Raw genomic sequence first — 24,237 nt, forward strand, 5'->3', positions numbered from 1 at the left:
TTGTGAATGGGAGTTCACTCATGATTTGGCTCTCTGTTTGTCTGTTATTGGTGTATAAGAATGCTTGTGATTTTTGTACATTGATTTTGTATCCTGAGACTTTGCTGAAGTTGCTTATCAGCTTAAGGAGATTTTGGGCTGAGACAATGGGGTTTTCTAGATATACCATCATGTCATCTGCAAACAGGGACAATTTGACTTCCTCTTTTCCTAATTGAATACACTTTATTTCCTTCTCCTGCCTAATTGCCCTGGCCAGAACTTCCAACACTATGTTGAATAGGAGTGGTGAGAGAGGGCATCCCTGTCTTGTGCCAGTTTTCAAAGGGAATGCTTCCAGTTTTTGCCCATTCAGTACGATATTGGCTGTGGGCTTGTCATAGATAGCTCTTATTATGTTGAGATACGTCCCATCAATACCTAATTTATTGAGAGTTTTTAGCATGAAGGTTGTTGAATTTTGTCAAAGGCCTTTTGTGCATCCATTGAGATAATCATGTGGTTTTTGTCTTTGGTTCTGCTTATATGCTGGATTACATTTATTGATTTGCATATATTGAACCAGCTTTGCATCCCAGGGATGAAGCCCACTTATCATGGTGGATAAGCTTTTTGATGTGCTGCTGGATTCGGTTTGCCAGCATTTTATTGAGGATTTTTGCATGAATGTTCATCAAGGATATTGGTCTAAAATTCTCTTTTTTGGTTGTGTCTCTGCCTGGCTTTGGTATCAGGATGATGCTGGCCTCATAAAATGAGTTAGGGAGGATTCCCTCTTTTTCTATTGATTAGAATAGTTTCAGAAGGAATAGTACCAGTTTCTCCTTGTACCTCTGGTAGAATTCGGCTGTGAATCCATCTGGTCCTGGACTCTTTTTGGTTGGTAAGCTATTGATTATTGCCACAATTTCAGATCCTGTTATTGGTCTATTCAGAGATTCAACTTCTTCCTAGTTTAGTCTTGGGAGGGTGTATGTGTCAAGGAATTTATCCATTTCTTCTAGATTTTCTAGTTTATTTGCATAGAGGTGTATGTAGTATTCTCTGATGGTAGTTTGTATTTCTGTGGGATCAGTGGTGATATCTCCTTTATCATTTTTTATTGTGTCTATTTGATTCTTCTCTCTTTTCTTCTTTATTAGTCTTGCTAGCAGTCTATCAATTTTGTTGATCCTTTCAAAAAACCAGCTCCTGGATTCATAAATTTTTTGAAGGGTTTTTTTTTTTGTCTCTATTTCCTTCAGTTCTGCTCTGATTTTAGTTATTTGTTGCCTTCTGCTAGCTTTTGAATGTGTTTGCTCTTGCTTCTCTAGTTTTTTTAATTGTCATGTTAGGGTGTCAATTTTGGATCTTTCCTGCTTTCTCTTGTAGGTATTTAGTGCTATAAATTTCCCTCTACACACTGCTTTGAATGTGTCCCAGAGATTCTGGTATGTTGTGTCTTTGTTCTCATTGGTTTCAAAGAATATCTTTATTTCTGCCTTCATTTCATTATGTACCCAGTAGTCATTCAGGAGCAGGTTCAGTTTCCATGTAGTTGAGTGGTTTTGAGTGAGTTTCTTAATCCTGAGTTCTAGTTTGATTGCACTGTGGTCTGAGAGACAGTTTGTTATAATTTCTGTTCTTTTACATTTGCTGAGGAGTGCTTTACTTCCAAGTATGTGGTCAATTTTGGAACAGGTGTGGTGTGGTGCTGAAAAAAATGTATATTGTGTTGAGTTGGGGTGGAGAGTTCTGTAGATGTCTATTAGGTCTGCTTGGTGCAGAGCTGAGTTCAATTCCTGGGTATCCTTGTTAACTTTCTGTCTCATTGATCTGTCTAATGTTGACAGTGGGGTGTTAAAGTCTCCCATTATTATTGTGTGGGAGTCTAAGTCTCTTTGTAGGTCACTCAGGACTTGCTTTATGAATCTGGGTGCTCCTGTATTGGGTGCATATATATTTAGGATAGTTACCTCTTCTTGTTGAATTGATCCCTTTACCATTATGTAATGGCCTTCTTTGTCTCTTTTGATCTTTGCTGGTTTAAAGTCTGTTTTATCAGAGACTAGGATTGCAACCCCTGCCTTTTTTTGTTTTCCATTTGCTTAGTAGATCTTCCTCCATCCTTTTATTTTAAGCCTATATGTGTCTGCACGTGAGATGGGTTTCCTGAATACAGCACACTGATGGGTCTTGACTCTTTATCCAATTTGCCAGTCGGTGTCTTTTAATTGGAGCATTTAGTCCATTTACATTTAAAGTTAATATTGTTATGTGTGAATTTGATCCTGTCATTATGATGTTAGCTGGTTATTTTGCTTGTTAGTTGATGCAGTCTCTTCCTAGCCTCGATGGTCTTAACATTTTGGCATGATTTTGCAGCAGCTGGTACTGGTTGTGCCTTTCCATGTTTAGTGCTTCCTTCAGGAGCTCTTTTAGGGCAGGCCTGGTGGTGACAAAATCTCTCAGCATTTGCTTGTCTGTAAAGTATTTTATTTCTCCTTCACTTATGAAGCTTAGTTTGGCTGGATATGAAATTCTGGGTTGAAAATTCTTTTCTTTAAGAATGTTGAATATTGGCCCCCACTCTCTTCTGGCTTGTAGAGTTTCTGCCGAGAGATCCGCTGTTAGTCTGATGGGCTTCCCTTTGTGGGTAACCCCGACCTTTCTCTCTGGCTGCCCTTAACATTTTTTCCTTCATTTCAACTTTGGTGAATCTGACAATTATGTGTCTTGGAGTTGCTCTTCTCGAGGAGTATCTTTGTGGCGTTCTCTGTATTTCCTGAATGTGAATGTTGGCCTGCCTTGCTAGATTGGGGAAGTTCTCCTGGATAATATCCTGCAGAGTGTTTTCCAACTTGGTTCCATTCTCTCCGTCACTTTCAGGTACACCAATCAGACGTAGATTTGGTCTTTTCACATAGTCCCATATTTCTTGGAGGCTTTGCTCATTTCTTTTTATTCTTTTTTCTCTAAACTTCCCTTCTCACTTCATTTCATTCATTTCATCTTCCATCACTGATACCCTTTCTTCCAGTTGATTGCATTGGCTCCTGAGGCTTCTGCATTCTTCATGTAGTTCTCGAGCCTTGGCTTTCAGCTCCATCAGCTCCTTGAAGCACTTCTCTGTATTGGTTATTCTAGTTATACATTCTTCTAAATTTTTTTCAAAGTTTTCAACTTCTTTGCCTTTGGTTTGAATTTCCTCCTGTAGCTCGGAGCAGTTTGATCATCTGAAGCCTTCTTCTCTCAACTCGTGAAAGTCATTCTCCATCCACCTTTGTTCCGTTGCTGGTGACGAGCTGTGTTGCTTTGGAGGAGAAGAGCCACTCTGCGTTTTAGAGTTTCCAGTTTTTCTGCTCTGTTTTTTCCCCATCTTTGTGGTTTTATCTACTTTTGGTCTTTGATGATGGTGACGTACAGATGAGTTTTTGGTGTGGATGTCCTTTCTGTTTGTTAGTTTTCCTTCTAACAGACAGGACCTTCAGCTGCAGGTCTGTTGGAGGTTGCTAGAGGTCCACTCCAGACCCTGTTTGCCTGGGTACCAGCAGTGGCTGCAGAACAGTGGATTTTCGTGATCCGCAAATGCTGCTGTCTGATCGTTCCTCTGGAAGTTTTGTCTCAGAGGAGTACCCGGCCGTGTGAGGTGCCAGTCTGCCCCTACTGGGTGGTGCCTCCCAGTTAGGCTGCTCGGGGGTCAGGGGTCAGGGACCCACTTGAGGAGGCAGTCCGCCCATTCTCAGATCTCCAGCTGTGTGCTGGGAGAACCACTGCTTTCTTCAAGGCTGTCAGGGACATTTAAGTCTGCAGAAGTTACTGCTGTCTTTTTGTTTGTCTGTGCCCTGCCCCCAGAGGTGGGGCCTACAGAGGCAGGCAGGCCTCCTTGAGCTGTGGGGGGCTCCACCCAGTTCGAGCTTCCAGGCTGCTTTGTTTACCTAAGCAAGCCTGGGCAATGGCGGGCGCCCCTCCCCCAGCCTCGCTGCCGCCTTGCAGTTTGATCTCAGACTGCTGTGCTAGCAATCAGTGAGGCTCCGTGGGCATAGGACCCTCCAAGTCAGGTGCAGGATATAATCTCCTGGTGCACCATTTTTTAAGCCCATCGGAAAAGCGCAGTATTCGGGTGGGAGTGACCCAATTTTCCATGTGCCGTCTGTCACCCCTTTCTTTGACTAGGAAAGGGAACTCCCTGACCCCTTGTGCTTCCCAAGTGAGGCAATGCCTCGCTCTGCTTCAGCTCGCGCACGGTGCGTTGCACCCACTGTCCTGTGCCCACTGTCTGGCACTCCCTAGTGAGATGAACCCGGTACCTCAGATAGAAATGCAGAAATCACCCGTCTTCTGCATCGCTCACGCTGGGAGCTGTAGACCGGAGCTGTTCCTATTCGGCCATCTTGGCTCCCGCCCAAGCAAAAGATTTTCAAAAAATATTTTGAGAGAATATATTTCTCTGGCATAAGGACTGAAACTTAAATTCAACCTTTGGCTATCTCTAAACACTAAAGAATACTCTTGGTTAGTACTGACTTTGCCATTAAAAAATAACTTTTTTATACTGGTTTTTATTTTTTATGCTGGTTTTTATTTTTCATACTGGTATATTTTTATACTGGTTCCTTTTCCTATGTTTACTATTCACTCAGGATATTATGAAAAGAAGCCATCCTAGACTGAATTTGAATAGAAATTGTGGAGCCATTCAATAGAGAATTATAAGAAATAGCAGTTTGTGGTAAATTCCAATGGCTTAACAACATACACTGAAGGAAAGCACTTAGGACTTAAGTGATTTTACCTTTGAAGAACCATGAATGATATGCCAAAACAAACAAAATATTGCTGTAGGCAAAATGGGATTTATTTTTATAAAACAATGATATCTCAACTATTTTGCTTATTTTTTTCCCTCTGCTAAAATGTCCCTGAATTTGTCTACCGAAAAACCTGTGTATAAAAAAACTTTAATTCAAGATTACAAACCAGCAGCTACTCGCCTGCCTTGAGGGGCTGGATTAATGTTATTCATTTTCATCTGCAGACTGTAGTTGCACTTCACTGTCTATCCTCTAGGAATGAAAAGGAGTGAGGAGTTATCTGAGTTCAACTAACTGATAATTTTCATAATTTATAACTATTAAAGTCAAAGTTTTGTTGTTACTTTCTAGCATGCTTTTTCTAGATGGGAATAATGGGAACAGGGCAAGGTATTTTAATACTGAGGAGTTAATCTCCTTTTGAAATTCCCATCACCTGGGAGGGTTGGACAGCATCTGAATTGTTCCATTCAAGGCCTGGGGCTAAGCCCATCTGTTTCACTAGACAGTTTCCTAGCTAGCTCCAGGTGTCATCAGCTGTTAGACATGACTAGAATGACACAGGCTATAATTTTATTAATAGAGTACATTAAATGATATTTTCTAAACCAAACAGCCTTTAAAAAACTATTTATGAATCACTACCCTGCATTTGATATCAAAATCATATTTTTCAAATGAAACACAAAGTAATTAGGAGGGAAATTACTATTTTTGTTACATAGTAAATATTTTTGTTACATAGTCTTGCTTTATCAAATAAATGCTTTATCAAATAAATGCTTTATCAAATGAAAGCACTTTGAAAACTGAAACATCATATATGTTTACGATTAAATTATAAGTAGGTTTTCCATACAGTTGGATGTCAAAATGGGATAACTGTTTGGCACACATGGTTGTTTATTTTATATATGTGCAAATCATAAGACATCTTCTAAACAAATTCTCAGTTTTAGTTATATATATCTTCTAAACAAATTCCCAATTTTGTATGTATGTTTTGTACATATGTTTTGTATGTACGTTTTGTATGTATGTTTCAACAGTATAAATAAGAGTATTCTCTGGGAAGATTAATGTGAATTCTAGCAAAAATATTTTAAAGACTTGCTGAATCTATTTTTATATGCATAGAAGTGCTTCATGACTATTTCTTTGATTTATGAGTGAAAGAAGATGTTTTTTACTGGATCTTTGGCCACTAGTTTTTGGCTATTTATTACTTTTTTTTTAGTAACAGTTACATTTGTGAGCTATTGAACTATGGCTGGAAAATAACTTTTCTTAAAACTGATAAGAATTTTAAACTATTTTTCCCCAAAGAAACTATAAAAGAAGAAGTTAATTTTTTTGCACATGTATAGGATCAAATAAAAAGCAAATCAGTCCTCATTTAGCATCTGAGACTTTTAGCTCCTAAATACAACAAGTGTATTAAAGTTAACATTACCACAGTGGCCTCTCCTTCATAAACATTCAGGGGGAAGCTCATTCCCCTTAGTTTGCAAGTATCTGCCAGTGTAAGGAATATTTTGTCTCTAGATCACAGCACCTATGACCTGAGCAGCCAAGGAAGGAGAAGGTCAAGACTTTAAGGGTAATAGAACCTACAATCATTAAGTATTCTAGTGGATTGCGAACAAATAAATCAGAAAAGAAGAATACTAACAGTTTTCCTGAGTTACCTTAAGTGGTATGAGGTATTCTTAGTAAGGTTTATTACAAAATTCAGTATCTCCCATGAGAAAGGAAGCTAGGTTTAAGCATTTGATTATGTGAGTTCAGTTGGCCCTTCACCCTTCAAGACATGGGCCAGTACCGTGGGGTTTAGTTCTTATATGGGAAATAATCTGTACCTCTTCCAAAGGGTGGGCTGGTAGCTAAAGTTATTTATTTTCTAAAAATATTAAAAAAATGGCATCTATATGTAAATGCTAAAATGTAAAAATGGAAATTTCTACAGGCTTTTAATTTATAGGCATTTTCCTGCTTTATATTTTCTATCAACCTTTATATTTTTGCTGATAGAGTTGAAAACGAAAAGCCCTCTCCCTCAAGGAACTTATAGTCCAGTGATATTACTTATGGAGAGAGTAAAGCAGGGTAAGGAAATAGAAAATTAGGGGTGCTTTTTCAGATAGAAATATGTTTCTGAGCTCACACATATATAAAGCTGTAAGAACTACATGTAAACATACTGATCAAAAAATGCTCTTCTAATGTATGCATGCTCAAAAGAAGCAAGTATCATAAATTGTATCTGAACACGGAAATCACATCCAACCAGCTTTGATGGAAGGACAAGAGCACTTCACAGTTTTAAGTCTTACATTTGGGTCTTTGTTCAATTTTGAATTAGTTTTTGTACACGGTATGAGTTAAGGGTCCAACTTCATTATTTTGCATGCAGATATCCAGTTGTGTCAATACAATTTGTTGAAAAAAACTATTCTTTCCTCATTAAATTGTCTTCATACATTTGTTGAAAACCAATTGACCACACAGGTTTATTTCTGGACTCAATTTTATTCCATTGGTCTATGTGTCTGTCCTATGACAGACCGTACCACACTGTCTTGATTATGATATAGTAAATTTTGAAGTCAAAGTGTGAATCCATGAACTTTGTTCTTCTTTTCCAACATCTGTTCATTATTTGGGGTCCCTTAAGTTTCCATATGAATTTTAGGAACAGTTGTCCATTTCTACAAAGTGGGACATGGAATTTTGATAGGAATTGCATTGAATCTGTAGATCAATTTGGGGAGTACTGCCATCTTAGCAATATTCAGTCTTCCAATCCATGAACATGGGCTGTCTTTCCATTCTTTTAACCATGTTTTTTAGTTTTCAGTGTACATGTCTTACACTTCTTTGGTTAAATTTATTTCTAAATATTTTATTCTTTTTGATGCTACTGTAAGTGGAATTGTGTTCTTAATTTCATTTTCAGATGGTTCATTGCTAGTGTCAAGAAATACAACTTTTTATATATTGATGACTATTTATTTTTAGTGGATAGTAAATTGGTTTAAGAACACATGCCATGAATCAAGAAACTTAGGTGGTGCTTACCCATACAAACTAATTTAATGAGCAGAAACCCCAACTACTTTTTTGTTGTTGTTGATAAAATTTTACCTGGTTATTTTTACAACTGTTTCTTTAGGAATCGTTTCTATTTTATTTCTAGGTTGAGGGTGGTATGAGCACAGTAGGTGATTTGGCATTTGTAGTCTATAGTGTGAGATCTTTCCTGTAAGTGAAACACAAAGGAATAATCCTGAGCAACCCATGTCTCTCTGTATCTTGAGAATACTTTCTATATATTCCTCAATGCTATATACTGTATTTTAAAGATTAATTATAATGCTGACAAATTTAATTTATTCAATAAACTTCTGTGTGCTAGGTCTTGATGCTGAGTGCTAAATGCTAAAAGAAACAAAGCTTAATGAACCACAGATCCATCCACCAAGGAACATACAGCCTGTTGAAGAAAGACAGGCAAGTAAACAGGCAGTTACATTTGAGTTTGTTCATTCAACAACCATTTGAATGCGAACAATGAGCCTGGCACTGTAGTGACATACCAATGAGTAAAACAGACCCGGTCTCTGCTTTTAAGGGGCTCACAAAGTAAGGAGGAATATAATGACTCTGGTAAAAATAAAGAGGGTACTGTGGGAGTATGGAGGAAGGGCATCTAACTTTTAGGGGTAAGGTAAGTGAGAACACATGGTATTTGGTATTCTGGTTCCTGCACTAATTCATTTAGGATAATTGGCCTCCAGCTGCATCCATGTTGCTGCAAAGGACATGATTTCGTCGTTTTTTATGGCTGTGACTATTTTTCCTGGAGGTTTTTATTCCCTTTCTTCTTCTTCGTTTTTTGTTTGTTTGTTTTTTTTTTTTTTTTTTTTTTGAGACGGAGTCTGGTGTTTTTGATGAGGTTGAAGAATTGTTGAAGTTTAGTTACTATATGCCATGACCTTGGAACGATAAGAGATGGTTGGAGAGTGGAGGCTTGAATTAAATTAGAGGAGGATCTGTAGTTATCGGTAATATTGGAGTGTAAGGAATGCATATGAGAATGAATAATTGAGATACCAGAGGGTATGAGATCCTTTGAAGGGCGGTCAAGGAATTGAGACACAGTAAGGATCTTGAAGTGAACATCCACATAGTTATATATATCTATTATACAGACATACATACATACATACATACATATATACACATATCCCTCACAAAGAATTACCGCAAGAGTGATTCCACAATAGTGTTGTAGTAGTGAGTAGTTTTGGAGAGAGTGATAGTAGCCCTAGTACTAAAATCTTTAATCTATGAGTGAGGGGTTGAATTCTTCAAATTAGGCTGCACAGGAACATCAGTGGTTTAATACGTTAAACTCTTGCAAATATCACATTTCATTAAACAGATGCTTTTACGTTTTGTGTTGCTAAAGTGAGATTTCTAATTGCTTGTCTCTGACCTCTCAAATTATGATGGTAACTGCCTTCTTTTACAGGAAATGCCCATCTGTCTGTATTATAAACCAGACACATGCCAGGTTTTCCAATTTAAATGACGGTGCTTTAAAACTTGTCATAGACTACTCTGTCCTACCTCCAATGTGTATTTCAAGTAGATACATCTACAGATGTTAGCTCTGCCACATCAAAACAATGCACAGTGAATGTTCAAAATCTACATTAAAAACCTCAGTTATAAAGAGCTAGATACTCTGTTTTACATGATGTGATTATTACACATTGCATGCCTGTATCGGAACATCTCATATACCCCATAAATATATACATCTACTGTGTATGCACAAAAATTAAAATTATTATTATTTTTGAGATGGAGTCTTGCTTGGTCAACCAGGCCGGAGTGCAGTGGCACAATTTTGGCTCACTGCAATTTCTGCCTCCCTGGTTCAAGCAATTCTCCTGCCTCAGCCTCCTGAGTAGCTGGGACTACAGGTGCCCACCACCACACCCGGCTAATTTTTTGTATTTTTAGTAGAGACAGGGTTTCACCGTGTTAGCCAGGATGGTCTCGATCTCCCGAGCTCGTCATCTGCCCGCCTCGGCCTCCCAAAGTGCTGGGATTACAGGCATGAGCCACTGCGCCCGGCTCTTCCTTCTTTCTTAAGTTGCTTAGTTTTATCTCTCTCTCTCTCCTTTTTCTGAGACTGGATCTCATTCTTTCACTAAGGCTGGAGTGCAGTGATGCGATGATAGCCCACTGCAGCCTCAATCTCCCAGGCTCCCACCTCAGCCTCCTGAGTAGCTGGGACTACAGATGTGCACCAGTACTCCTGGCTAATTTTTTTTTTCTTAAGGTAGAGACAAAGTCTCACAATGTTGCCTGGCGTGGTCTCAAAACTCCTGAGCTCAAGCCATCCTCCCGCCTCAGTTCCCAAAATGTTGGGATTACAGATGTGAGCCACCACACCTGGTGGTTGCTTAGTTTTCTCTATATCTATCACCATTACATCTCCGTATTTTCCACCAGAGTTGTGAAATTTTGTTCTAAAGGTTCAGACATATTAGGTAATCCATCATTTCCATTTTCTTTTCTTGGAGACATCCCTTCTAGAGCCTTCCATCCTCTAGTGTGCTCTCCAGGCCTGCTACACAGCTGACTTCCTGGAACCTCCCTTCACCTTCATCTAGGGCAGAGGCGTCCAATCTTTTGGCTTTCCAGGGCCACACTGGAAGAAGAATTGTCTTGGGCCACACATAAAATACACTAACAATAACTGATGAGCTAAAAAAAAATCACAAAAAAGTATTTTACAAATTTGTGTTGGGCCACATTCAAAGTCATCCTGGGCCACACACCACAGGTTGGAAAAGCTTGATCTAGAGAATTCTCTTTGTTTTCTGCTTTGTTGGAGTTCTGGTTTACCAGCTCCCATGTTTTTCTGTTTCTTTTTTTCTCTTTTTTGAGACGGACTCTCACTCTGTCACCCAGGCTGGAGTACAGAGGCATAATCTCAGCTCACTGCAGCCTTCACCTCTCAGGTTCAAGTGATTCTCCTGCCTCTGCCTCTCAAGTAGTTGGGATTTCAGGCATGTGCCACCACATCGGCTATTTTTTTTTTTTTTTTTGTATTTTTGGTAGAGACGGGGTTTCACCATATTGGCCAGGCTGGTCTCAAACTTCTGGCCTAAAGTGATCCACCTGCCTCAGCCTCCCAAAGTTCTGAGATTACAGGTGTGAGCCACTGTGCCCAGCCACATGTTTTTCTGTTTCTTGATATATACCTTTACTTGGATGGAGTGCTCCTTCCAGCAGTTTCCTGAGTGAGAAGAGTATATGGAAGTTAAAATTTTTGAGAATTTCTTTATTTTGACATGTTTTCTGGCTTTCTGCACTGCTTTTATTTCCTCCAAGTTATTTTTTTTTTTTTCTTTTTTGAGACGGAGTTTCGCTCTTGTTTCCCAGGATGGAGTGTAGTGGCGTGACCTCAGCTCACTGCAACCTCTGCCTCCTGGGTTCAAGCAATTCTCCGGCTTCAGCCTCCCAAGTAGCTGGGATTACAGGTGTGTGCCACCATGCGCAGCTACTTTTTTGTATTTTTAGTAGAGATGGGGTTTCACCATGTTGGCCAGGCTGGTCTCAAACTCCTGACCTCTGGTGACCCACCCACCTTGGCCTCCTAAAGTGCAGGGATTACACCACACCTGGCCTCTAAAGCTCTTTTTTTTCTTTTCTTGTTTGTTCATTGTAGGTTCTGTCTTTCATGTAAGGAGGTTTCTTCAAATAAACGGAGATCATCAACTGTTCACCACATTTAAGAATGAGGTGATATCTGGGCATCGTGGCTCATGCCTGTAGTCCCAGCTACTTGGGAGGCTGAGGCAGGAGGATCTTTTTTATTATTATTATTATTATTATTATTATTATACTTTAAGTTTAGGGTACATGTGCACAATGTGCACATTTGATATATAGGTATACATGTACCATGTTGGTTTGCTGCACCCATCAACTCATCATTTACATTAGGTATACCTCCTAATGCTATCCCTCCTGACAGGCCCCAGTGTGTGATGTTCCCCGCCCTGTGTCCAAATATTCTCATTGTTCAATTCCCATCTATGAGTGAGAACATGCGGTGTTTGGTTTTCTGTCCTTGTGATAGTTTGCTGAGAATGATGGTTTCTAGCTTCATTCATGTCCCTGCAAAGGACATGAACTCATCCTTTTTATGGCTGCATAGTATTCCATGGTATATATGTGCCACATTTTCTTAATCCAGTCTATCACTGATAGACATTTGGGTTGGTTCTAAGTCTTTGCTACTGTGAATAGTGCCACAATAAACATATGTGTGTGTGTCTTTATAGTAGCATGATTTATAATCCTTTGGGTATATACCCAATAATGGGATTGGTGGGTCAAATGGTATATCTAGTTCTAGATCCTTGAGGAATCACCACATTGTCCTCCACAATGGTTGAACTAATTTACACAGGCAGGAGGATCATTTGAGGCCAGGAGTTTGAGGTCAGCCTGTGCAACACAGAGATACCCCATCTCTAAAAACCTTGTTAAATTTGTATTATTTTTAGAGAGGGTCTCACTCTGTTAACCAGACTGGATAGTGGTGCAATCACAGTTCACTGCAGCCTCAAACTCCTGGCTCAAATTATCCTCCAGCCTCAGCCTCCCAAGCAGCTAGGACTACAGGTGTGTACCACCAGGCCCAGCTAATTTTTTATTCTTTTTTGTAGAGATGGGATCTCACTATGTTGCCCAGGCTGGTCTTCAACTCCTGGGCTCAAGTGATCCTCTCACCTCAGCCTCCTAAAGTGTTGGGATTACAGGTGTTAGTCAGTGCACCCAGCCAAAATTTTTCAAATAAAAGAATGAGGCAATAAAATGTTGATGAGAGCCTCTGTAGGTACAATCAGGGATTGCTGACTATTGGGCTAACTGTAAAAGACAGTCAACAAGCCACACTCTTCACCATGGGATCCCCAAACCTCAATATTTGGAGACCTCTTTTCTTGGAGCAGCTGGTTTTCCCCTAAGAGGAAGCTTCCAGTCTCTTGAAAGGATCCCAGCATTCTAGGATCTGAATTTGTGAATGAAGATGGGGGAAAGGGGTCTGCCTTATAATTTAATATGCACAACTTCACTTAATTCTACTTTTCTGTGTAGTGAGTCATCCCTGTCTTCAGCTCTGCCTGGTGCCTAGGAGAGCTCTGAGTCAACCTCTCCAGAAAGTAAACCATCTATCTTCTGGTGAATTTGGGCAGCATGGAATGGAGTAGGGAATATAGGGGAGGCAGGATCATTCTCTTTAGAAAACATTCACAGTGAATTCTCCTTTTTAGCCTTGCTCTCCTGCGCTTTCAGAGGGAAGGCAGCTCTAGTTTTAGAGCCTTTCCAGGGTGCTGTGACATGGATAGGCTACTTCTGGCTGGTTCTGCCTTCTCCCAAAAGCTGAAGTAGTCACTTTGGCGGCTTTGGTAAGTCAGTGATCACTCATCCATCTGCTTTCCACGTTTCTAAGTTTTGTTGGCATTTTATTCAGTTGGGATCTCTTTCCCTGTTTGCTTTTTCTTTATAGATTTATATCTTTTTTATTCCTTTACTGTCACTTTAATGAGGTCTCTGGAGTAAGTGGAGACAAACGTGTTCAATGCACTATGCTTAACCAGAAGTCCCCTTGCCACTGGGTCTTAACATGTACAGATGTAATGAACATTTTCTAAGTAGGAAAAGTCCATGTATAGTTAAAGCAATTCCATAATAATTAGAAATAAGTATGACAATAGAATAAGCATACCTAACTTAATGCTTATATGTACTTGCAGTCTTTAGAATGGTTGTGTGTGTGTGTGTGTGTGTGTGTGTGTGTGTAATGTGTCTTATCCTCACAATAACCTCATAATTCTACCCCTAGCAGTCTTAGCCCAAAGCCCCTATCTTATATAACACGGTACATCATTTCCCAAGCTACAAGTAATCTTATTTTCAATTTATCAGGTCTTTAGCCAGTCCCTACTTACTGTTAACTTAAGCTATAACTGAAGTTTTAATTTTTTAATTTTTAATTTTAATTTTTGGCCTGGGTACCGTGGCTCATGCCTGTAATCCCAGCAATTTGGGAGGCTGAGGTGGGTGGATGACTTGAGGTCAGGAGTTCGTAACTAGCCTGGCCATCATGGTGAAATCCCATCTCTACTAAAAATACAAAAATAGTCAGGTGTGGTGGCATGCACCTGTAGTCCCAGCTACTCGGGAGGCTGAGGCAGGAGAATCGCTTGAACCAGGGAGGCAGAAGTTGCAGTGAGCCAAGACTGCACCACTGCACTCTGGCCTGGTAGACAGAGCAAGACTCGATCTCAAAAATAATACTAATTTTAATTTTTGTGCATACACAGTAGATGTATATATTTATGGGGTATATGAGATGTTCTGATACAGGCATGCAATGTGTAATAATCACATCATGTAAAACAAGGTATCTAGCTCTTTATAACCAAGGTTTTTAATGTAGATTTTGAACATTCACTGTGCATTGTTTGATGTGGCAGAGCTAACATCTGTAGATGTATCTACTTGAAATACACATGGGAGGTAGGACAGAGTAGTCTATGACAAGTTTTAAAGCACCGCCATTTAAATTGGAAAACCTGGCATGTGTCTGGTTTATAATACAGACAGATGGGCATTTCCTGTAAAAGAAGGCAGTTACCATCGTAATTTGAGAGGTCAGAGAGAAGCAATTAGAAATCTCACTTTAGCAACATAAAACATAAAAGCATCATTTTAATGAAATGTGATATTTGCAAGAGTTTAACATATTAAACCACTGATGTTCCTGTGCAGCCTAATTTGAAGAATTCAACCCCTCACTCATATATTAAAGATTTTAGTACTAGGGCTACTATCACTCTCTCCAAAACTACTCACTACTACAACACTACTGTGGAATCACTCTTGCGGTAATTCTTTGTGAGGGGTATGTGTATATATGTATGTATGTATGTATGACATACATATACAACTATGTGGATGTTCATTTCAAAATCCTTACTGCGTCTCAATTCCTTGACCTCCTTTCAAAGGATCTCATACCCTCTGGCACCTCAATTATGCATACTCATATGCATTCCTTACACTCCAATATTACCGATAACTACAGCTCCTCCTCTAATTTAATTCAAGCCTCCACTCTCCAACCATCTCTTACCGTTCCAAGGTCATTGCATATAGTAACTAAACTTCAACAATTCTTCAACCTCATCAAAAACACCAATTCAGTCACTCTACCATCTTTCCACGATTCTTCACTCCTCTCATAACTTTACTTTTTACCACTTCTGAAATTATAAGGCCTCCTTTGCCTCTACCACCACCAACTCTGCCCTTATCTTCCCCTTATACTTGCCTGGTCAAATCTCAGTCCTGGTTACTGCCAAAACTGCCTACTCAGTGCCTGCACATGAGCAACTGAATATGGCTAGAGAAAATTGCATAACCAAGTGGCTAGCCTCACTATAAATTCATGACCACTTATTCAATGGGGCTCTTAGTAATGCGTGGAAACTTTACCATGTTCTTTAGTCAGTTCACTTTCCCTCACTCATAAACTCTGAGTTCACCTCCCTTCTCTCTTCTTTTCTCAATACTTTCTGTTAAGGACTACATTACCTAGAGTAGGCTAAACTGCTATAACAAATAGACTGCAAAATGTTATGGCTCCAACTCAATAGAAATATATCTTGCTCACATAATTGGGTGTTCAGGTCAGTGGGTAGCTCTCCTTCATCCAGGCACCTTCTTTCTTGTGGATCTGCCAACCCCAGAGGCTTGTGGTCATCTGCATAATTGAATCAGAGTCACCATGTCCAGGGTCCAGCTGGCAGAAAGGAAAATGCATGAAAGAGGCACAAGTACTCTCAAAGTAAACGCCTTGGCCTGACAGTGGCAGACATAACATCTGCTTACGTTCTATAACTTAATACTTGACCATATGCAACTGAAAGAGAGGCTGAGAAAAGCAGTCTGTGTTTTCAGGGAGAAGGGGAGACTAAATTGTGATGGAAATTAGCAGTCTGCCAAAATGATCTTGCTCCTCACTTTGCTGAGAAAATAGAAGCAACTGGAAGAGAACTACTTTCTCCCACTGTCAAATCTATCTACTTATCTCGATATGTCCCATATACGTGGGAAGTGGGGAAGATGGAATGGATCCCTAGACTAACCTTGACCAGAAAGGGGATCTTTCTTTCCAGGCTTTCAATGAGAACAATGTGGTCTTAAAGACCCTACTACCTAATCACAAAGTGCAAACATACCTTCTTTCCTTGTGCTTTTCAACCTCTGTGGTTTTGGATATTGTTGATCAACACTCCTTCCAGCCCTGTTTTTGTGAAACTCCAATTTACCTTGTCTTGATGATTCTGCATTACCCTACTCTCCTCCCATTTTCTGCTCCACCCCCTTTCTTTGCTGGCTTGGCTCACCTAGATCAGAGCTTCTCAAACTTTTTGATGTGACACAAATCTCTTCGGGTTCTTGTTAAGTTGAAGATGCTGGTTCAGCAGGTCTGGGGTGGAGCCTGAGATTCTGAGTTTCTAACTAACGTCCTCATGTCAGTGCTGCTGGGCCACTGACCACGTTTTGAGTAGCGAGACTCTAAAGAGGGTGTTTTCCAAGATTCTGACCTTCGTTTTCTTCTTTTATCTCACAGCAATATCACTCCTAGGCTGATTATTTGTGAGTCTATTTTTTAGTTCAGTCCTCTTTCCCATATTACAAAACCTTTATTTCTAACTTATTAGTGTTCATTCTCTCTGGCTGTCTTGACAACCCTTTGAATTCTTAAAATGTCCAAATCTAAACTGATCTTCTCTCAAGAAGTAGCTCCTTCTCCTTTCCTTTGTAATTGTCTCTTTTCTCTCTTGCAATTATCTACAAACTCAAAACCTCTACTTTGATATCTCTCTTCCTACCCACAATTAATCAATCAGTTGCCAAATTCTATAGATTCTGCATGCACATCATCTCTCAACTATGCTCTTTTAAATTCCCCTGGCTGTCCCTTTAGGTCAGACTCATCATTACCTTTTACCTGGCCTACAGTAGATCTGTCAGTTTTTCCACCTCTAATTTCTGCTTCCCCTCACAGATAAATCAATAGCATAAAGAAAAAAAAACCTTCCTTTTCTTGCCCCAAACTTATAAACCATAAAAACTCAAAATATTGAATTAAATATAAATTCATCCATTTGGTATCTTAGGCCCCATACTCCTTTGTCTTTTCTACCTCTCAACATACCCTGGAGTCTTTGGTCTTTCCCCAACACAACTTTCACTGATTCGCCTTCATATATATTCTCATGCTATCCCTTCTTGCGGTAAAACTCTCCCTGTCTCCTTCAAGGTCAATCCCAAATGCCTACTCCTTCATGCTGCCTTTCTTTCCTTATCCCCAAGACAGATATACACGGTTCTTTGATTCCCGGTAGTACTCTGCCACTTTTCACGTGGCACCTATCATGGTTTGTCTTTTATTGTCTGTTTTATCTTTGTTTTATTCCTTACTTCTTTGAAGGCAAAAGTATCTTCAACTCCCCTCTAACTCTGAAGCATCTTACCTGTGGGGCGTCTAATATTAGTTGAATCAGGGGGATTTATGGAGATAATGTGATGCGCTGGTAAGCTCACAGAATTGGAAAGCTGGGTGCCGGCTCTGTCGTTTATTAGCTGTGAAGTTTTGGATACGTCACTTAACTTCGCCTGTAAAATTAGTCCACTACGACCTGATGGAGAACCAAGGGAGATAACGTTAAAGCGCCCTGCAACTCTACAGCGAACTGAGCAATGTTAGTTATTTTCCTTACAGAGATCTGATGCACTCTTGCTACTGGAATCCTGACTTGCAGGACCATCCATCCCTACTTCATTGCCTGGAGGTCGAACCCCAAGTTGCAGGGAACCCGAGCTATCAGGTCCCACTGCCCTTTTCCACTCCAGGGCCCTCTAACTGCTCTCCGCGACGCAGGTGATCCTGCCTTGCTGCGCGGGAGTGGCCTGGAGTCTCATTCCCTCGGGAGGCCTCCCTCCTTCCACCCGCTTGAGGAGAGCCCTTCTCTTCCCTGCGACCCCGAAGACCGTGGCGCCGCCGCCTACGTGAGGCGTTTGGACCCTGCCCGGTCCCCGTAGCTCACCTTCTCCAGCAGGTGGTTCTGGTCCTCTCCCCCAACTCGGGCGCTCACGTCACCGGCGAACCTCTAACCAGCGCCGCTACCAACAGCGAAAATAAACAAACCCCCGCGCTCGGCGGACGCGCCAGGCCCCGCCCCCGTGCCGTGGCGCTCACGCTGCCCCCTCCGACCGGGCTTCCCTCCACCCTCCGCCCGCCCGCCTGCTCGCAGCCGCGCTCTCCCCGCCCCTCACCGCAGCCTGCAGCCGCGCTCACCGCCGCGGTCCGCCCCGGCGCCCCGGGACCCGTTAGTGCCCAGCCTGCGGGCCGACCGCGACCCCCGCCCGGCGCGAGCCTGCCCCCAGCTCTGCCGACACTTGACCCAGACCAGTCCCAGCGCCCAGTGCGGCCGCCCGGGGAGCCGCGGGAGAGGCGGCGGCGGAGGGAGGAGGGAGAGGAGGGCCGAGCCGGCGGCCCGGGAGGCCCGGTGAGTACGCGGAGGCGGGCCCGCCTCGCGGGTGTCCGTTCCGGCACCCCGGAGGCGTAGGCAGCGGCTCGACAGCGCTTCCCTCGGCGCCCCGGCCTCGGGTGGCGGGGACTCGGCCTGAGGCGACGGGCCCCACTGGCCGGAGCCGCTGGGCAGAGGGCACGGGAGGGCCGCATCGCGGAAAGGGCCGCGGCCCGACGCTCGGCGCAAGGCTCGGGGCGGCGGAGAGGGACTTGCACCCGACTCCCAGGCCGGCGGCCGCTGAGCCTCCCGAGACCCCGTGGGGGCCGCTCGAGTGACAGGTGCCACCGTCCCCTCCCCGCCGCTGGCGCCCGCGCTCCCTACCAGGGAGCCGGGCGCTCGGAAATTTCTGGAGCAACGACCTGACTCGTTGTTTTCTCCCTTTCAGGTTTTTGAAGCCGCTTCTCTGCCCGAGTTAGGTTTCGCCTAGCGCAATTTCTTTCTCTATGTACTTTGCGAATAAGTTTCGGAGCATCGGTTAACAGCCTATGGGTGAAATTTGGCTTTCATTCATGAATGAGGTATAGTGAATTACTTTTTGAATATAGTGCTCCTCGGCCTCCCCCGCCAGCTATTGAAAAGTGATTTTTTTTTGTTATTCTTTGGAACAGCCTATCCGAATTTTTGTCAGATCTCGAGCATTAAGGTGCTTCATAAATATTGAACAGTAATGACAAAAATAGTTTATCAAATTGTCTGATTGCCTTTTCTCTTCCTCCTGTTTTTCACTCTTTACCTTCGCCAGATTTTTCAGAGTAGATGCTAATGCTTTCATTAGAAGGACTAATGAAAGATCGTCTGTCTTATACTAAAAAGCCGAAGACGCTTTTCTTCACCATTTAGCATTGCCTGTTGTGTAGTAAATGTGCTTGGGATTGTAACTGGAATCATTTAATAAATGTGACTTGTAGCTATAAAAATATTTGAGAAGCTTTTTGGCAAATTAAAATATTAAAAATCTTCATAGAAATCTAGATTTCTTTTCTCAACAAATTTTTAACACTATAGCAGCTTCAATTCTGGAGTAAGAGCAGAACCCAGAAGTTGACCAAAAGAACATTGTGGGCAAATGAAAATACATGTATTTTACTCGTGGGAGAATCCCTCAGGTCCTCACTGAGTACCTGCTTGTATTTTTTGATTAACTTTCTTGGCTTACAGAAAGTGGGAGCTGCAGATTGGAGAGGGGTCTCAGTACTTAACTATGAGGAAAAAATGGAGTTTGGGGCATACCCATTGGGTTTACATCACTTACAGTAAGTGTGTTTGGAGCAGAGTTTTAGTATGCACTTCACACTTGCTGATTGTGAACCCTATTTTTTTCCCCCCCTGAGGTGGAGGTGTGCTCTTGTTGCCCAGGCTGGAGTGTAATGGCGCGATCTCGGCTCACAGCACCTTCTGCCTTACAGGTTCAAGCAGCTCTCCTGCCTCAGCCTCCTGAGTAGCTGGGATTACAGGCGCCTGGTTAATTTTTTTTTTTTTTTTTTTTTTTTTTTGTATTTTTAGTACAGACGGTGTTTCGCCTTGTTGGCCAGGCTGGTCTGGAACTCCTGACCTCGTGATCTGCCCGCCTCTGCCTCCCAAATTGCTGGGACTACAAGTGTGAGCCACCATACCTGGCCTGTGAACCCTAATTTTTAAGAAGCCAAAATGAAAGATACTGTTTGGTTATTTGAAGAACAGAACATGAAATAACACAATTTTTTATTTCACCAGGTGTTAAATCAGTGATACTTGGTGCCATTTCATATTATGCTCAGTTAATTTCGATCTAAGTTATATTTCAGTGAGGCCACACTAATTGGCATCTACATTAATATCTTTTTTTGGTCAGGCTAATTGGTAGTGTTACTAGAAGATGGCTATCATTCATCTCATAAAAAGTGATATATTTGGTTGTTCTTGATTTAAGGATTTTATATATATAATTTTGTGTGTGTGTGTGTGTTGTGTGTGTGTGTGTGTTCTGAAGTTGCCTAATTGTGGTCTTCTGGACTGAGATATGGCTGCTGCTGTCTGTCTTGATTCTAATGAGGTCATAATGTAGAGGGATAAGGTCATAATGGCAGTGTGCCTCCAAACCTTGATAGAGGCCAAGACTACCAGCCACTAGGAATTCTTCTGCTTGGGTCGGGCTTGGTGGTGCATGCCTGTAGTCCCAGCACTTTGGGAGGCTGAGGCTGGAGCATTGCTTGAGCTCAGGAGTTTGAGATCAGGCTGGGCAATGTAGTGAGACCCCATGTATACAGAAAGAGAAAAAAAAAAGAATTCTCCTGCGTGTAGCTTAGGCTATTCATTTTTAGAAGCAGTTTACTTAAGCAACCAATGCATCCTAATTCTTTTAAATTAACACTTTTGTTTTTTGTTTTTTTGAGACAGTCTCTCGCTCTGTTGCCAGGCCGGAATGTGGTGGCGCAATCTTGGCTCACTGCAACCTCTACCTCCCTGGTTGAAGCGATTCTCCTGCCTCAGCCTCCCGAGTAGCTCGGACTTCAGGCATGCGCCACCATGCCCAGCTAGTTTTTGTATTTTTAGTAGAGATGGGGGTTTCACTACGTTGGCCAGGATGGTCTCGATCTCTTGACCTTGTGATCCGCCCGCCTTGGCCTCCCAAAGTGCTGGGATTACGGGCCTGAGCCACCATGCCCAGCTGGCTTAAATCAACACTTTAAAACCAGATATGCTTCCTAGACAAAATTGGTTGTGGCGATTAGTTTGTTAGAATGGTACTTACTGTAATGAAACAACTTTGAACTGCTAATAATTGCTCATGCACATCTGCATTATGGGAATTGAGGATTGTCTATTGTGCACTTCACATTTTTCTTTTTCTACTTGTAGAGCACATCTTTCACTGCATGGATAGCTGTGTACTTGAAGAATGTAAACATGAAGAAAACACCAAGTTCAATAAATGTGTCTTCTATGTGCCAGGTCCTGTGGTATTTGTAAGGGATAGAAACTCTTGTCTTTCAGGATCTTGAAATCAGGATCATAGGGGCTAGGCACAACAATAAAGAGAATTTTTTTGGAGTCCATTCAATAATAGTAAGTTTAAAGTAAGGAAATATTACAGAGGAGGGAATGTTTGACTTCAGGAACAGGTCAGAGAACGCTTTGTAGATATGCTAGCACCTGAGCAGGATTTTGAGGAATAAATGGAAGTTTTCAGTGGAAGAGATAGATGGCATTGTAGACAAAAGAGAACAGCATAGTTAAAGATATGAACAAGTAAACTAATTGTGTGTTCAAGAAATTTCAAGTTGTTTTTTCTTGGAGTACATGCAAAATCTGAAGAAAGAGGGTTGCTAGAGAAAGCCCTAACATATGCTATTACATTTAATAAGTCAAATAATTGGCTTTTTGGGTATGAAGTATATGTAAAATAGAGACTTTGTTATATTTTTGACACTGGTGCCATCTTTTTTTTTTCTTTTTCTTTTTTGACAAAGGGTCTCAGGCTGTCACCCAAGGTGTAGTGCAGTGGCACAATCACTGCTCACTACAGCCTCGACCCCCAGGCTCAGGTGATCCTCCACCTTAGCCTCCCAAGTAGCTGGGACCACAGTCATGCACCACTATGCCTGCTAACTGTTGTACATTTTGTAGAGAAGGGGTTTTGCCATGTTTCCCTGGCTGATCTTGAACTCCTGGGCTCAAGCAATCTGCCCACCTCAGCCCTTCCAAAGTACCAGGATTACAGGCATGAACCACCTTGTCTGGCCTGCTGCCATCTTAAGTATAAATTAATAGTTTTTACTAGTGGTAGTCATTACATTATGGAAGATAGTAGAAGATATATTTATTTATGGTGAACTGCCTGCATATTGAGAATGTGTGTTTATTTCACATTTTGCCCTGAAACATTTCTGTTTTTAAAATTATCTTGTGAATTTATTTTGTCTTCCTTCAACTATACATTATCCTTGAAATTAGTTTTATCATTTATTTTATGAGATAGGGTTTTGCTATGTTGCCTGGGCTGGTCCCAAACTCCTGGACGTAAGTGATCTCCTGCTTCAATCTCCCAAGTTGCTGAAATTACAGGTGTGCACCACTGAGCCCAGATATCCTTGAAATTATTTGTAAAAGGAACTCAAAGGGAAGAGGGGAAAAATATAAATAAAATAATCATTAGATTTCTGCACCAAAAACCTGATTTGTATAGTATTTTAATAATATGTAAATGTTTAATATACAGTATTAGCCACCATATTCATAGACTAATGTATGTAACTTAATTGGCAGTCCATTGTATTTTCATTTGCATTGTATGCCTTTATTATATTACGTGTATATAAATGTCTGAGCATAGAGGCATCTAAATTTTAAAGACCAAGTGTGTTTGAAAAAGTATAGAGAGGGAGGGAGAAGAGCTGTGTTTGAATCTGTTTATCCTAACATCTCTTAGATGTGACTGTATGTGGAGATGCAGAAGTTTAGGACACAAGACTGAAGGAATACTAACCCTGGCCATGACCTGAAATATAGTATCTTTTAAAAGCCTAATGTTTTCGTAGTCTTCCTATTTATTTCTTCCTATCAAGATTAAAAAAAAAAAGTTACAGAGGAATTCCTGGATTGCATAACATGACTATCTTTTTGAAAATTCTGAAAAATTAGTTAATGAGGGTAATATTCTCTTAAAAGTATGCAACATATTAGTCTTCGATAGTTGCTCTCTGTCATTTGACTTGTCCATCACTGATGTGAATGGCCAAAGGCGTCTCATTGTCAATTCTGACCTGTAGTTGCCCTTTCTAAATTTTGACACAGGGCAAAAAAAATCAATATTGATTACGTTATGCTTAACTTTTTCAACTTGAGTATAGATAACCATTTTTTCTTTTTGAGTTTTTTTTTTAGAACTAATATCATTGTAGAGCCAGGCATGGTGGCTCATTCCTGTAATCCCAGCACTTTGGGAGGCTGAGGTAGGAGGATTGCTTGAGCCTAGGGGTTCAAGATCAGCCTGGGCAACATGGCAAAACCCTGTCTCTGCAAAAAATTAGCCAGGCATGGTGTCACATGCCTGTAGTCCCAGCAACTCCGGAGGCCGAGGTGGGAGAATCACCTGAGACCAGGAAGTCGAGGCTGCAATGAGCCGTGATCACACCACTGCGCCAGCCTTGGTGTGGGAGTAAGACCCTGTCTCAAAAAAATATATATATATATATTATATGTGTGTGTGTGTGTGTGTGTGTATATATATGTATGTATGTGTGTGTATATATATGTATATAGTCATTATAGACTATTTGGGGAAATAGTAAAAACTATAGAAAGGAAAATAAGCATAGTGAGTAATCCCATGCATTTCTTTCTTCATTTTGATATGTGTATAAATAATAGACATATTTACAAACTGGGGATTATTTTCATATTAAGTTTTATTCCCTTCTTTCATTTAAAATTACATTTCCTTCCCTTCTACTTCTGAAGTACTGGTCATTGTACCTTTTGACATAGTATGTAGATTTCTGTCAAGGCTGTTGAAGTAGATGATGTGTTGATATGTTGGCTACTTTTTTTTTAAGTATAGCATAGCACAGATGATTGAACCCTTCCAGTTGTTTCATCTCCCGTCCCCTTAGCTGCAGATTAAGTAGTGCTATTTTTTGTCTTTAATATTTACTGTTATGTAAAGTGTAATATAATGGGAAGTAGCTGCACTATCTTACTCTTTTTTTGCACTTTACTCTGATCAAACAAGGGGTCATTAAAGGAGCATTTCCCCCTTTCCATTTTACTCT

General features: G+C 41.1%; 2 long non-coding RNA genes across 2 annotated transcripts; one reads left to right on the plus strand and one right to left on the minus strand.

Annotated features, from left to right (window-relative positions):
- Positions 1-4,559: 4,559 nt before the first annotated feature.
- Positions 4,560-18,171, minus strand: LOC134737910 (uncharacterized). Its single transcript, XR_010123326.1, has 4 exons — positions 18,002-18,171; positions 17,429-17,593; positions 15,559-15,687; positions 4,560-8,052 (listed from the first exon to the last, which is right to left on the minus strand). It is a non-coding gene; the product is annotated as an uncharacterized LOC134737910 (long non-coding RNA).
- A 29-nt stretch (positions 18,172-18,200) lies between these two features.
- LOC129043493 (uncharacterized) lies at positions 18,201-21,896 on the plus strand. The gene is made up of 3 exons (XR_010123327.1): positions 18,201-18,463; positions 18,873-19,005; positions 21,326-21,896. It is a non-coding gene; the product is annotated as an uncharacterized LOC129043493 (long non-coding RNA).
- Positions 21,897-24,237: the final 2,341 nt, after the last annotated feature.

Source organism: Pongo pygmaeus, chromosome 13, assembly GCF_028885625.2.
Source record: "Pongo pygmaeus isolate AG05252 chromosome 13, NHGRI_mPonPyg2-v2.0_pri, whole genome shotgun sequence".
NCBI classification, from domain to species: Eukaryota; Metazoa; Chordata; class Mammalia; order Primates; family Hominidae; genus Pongo; species Pongo pygmaeus.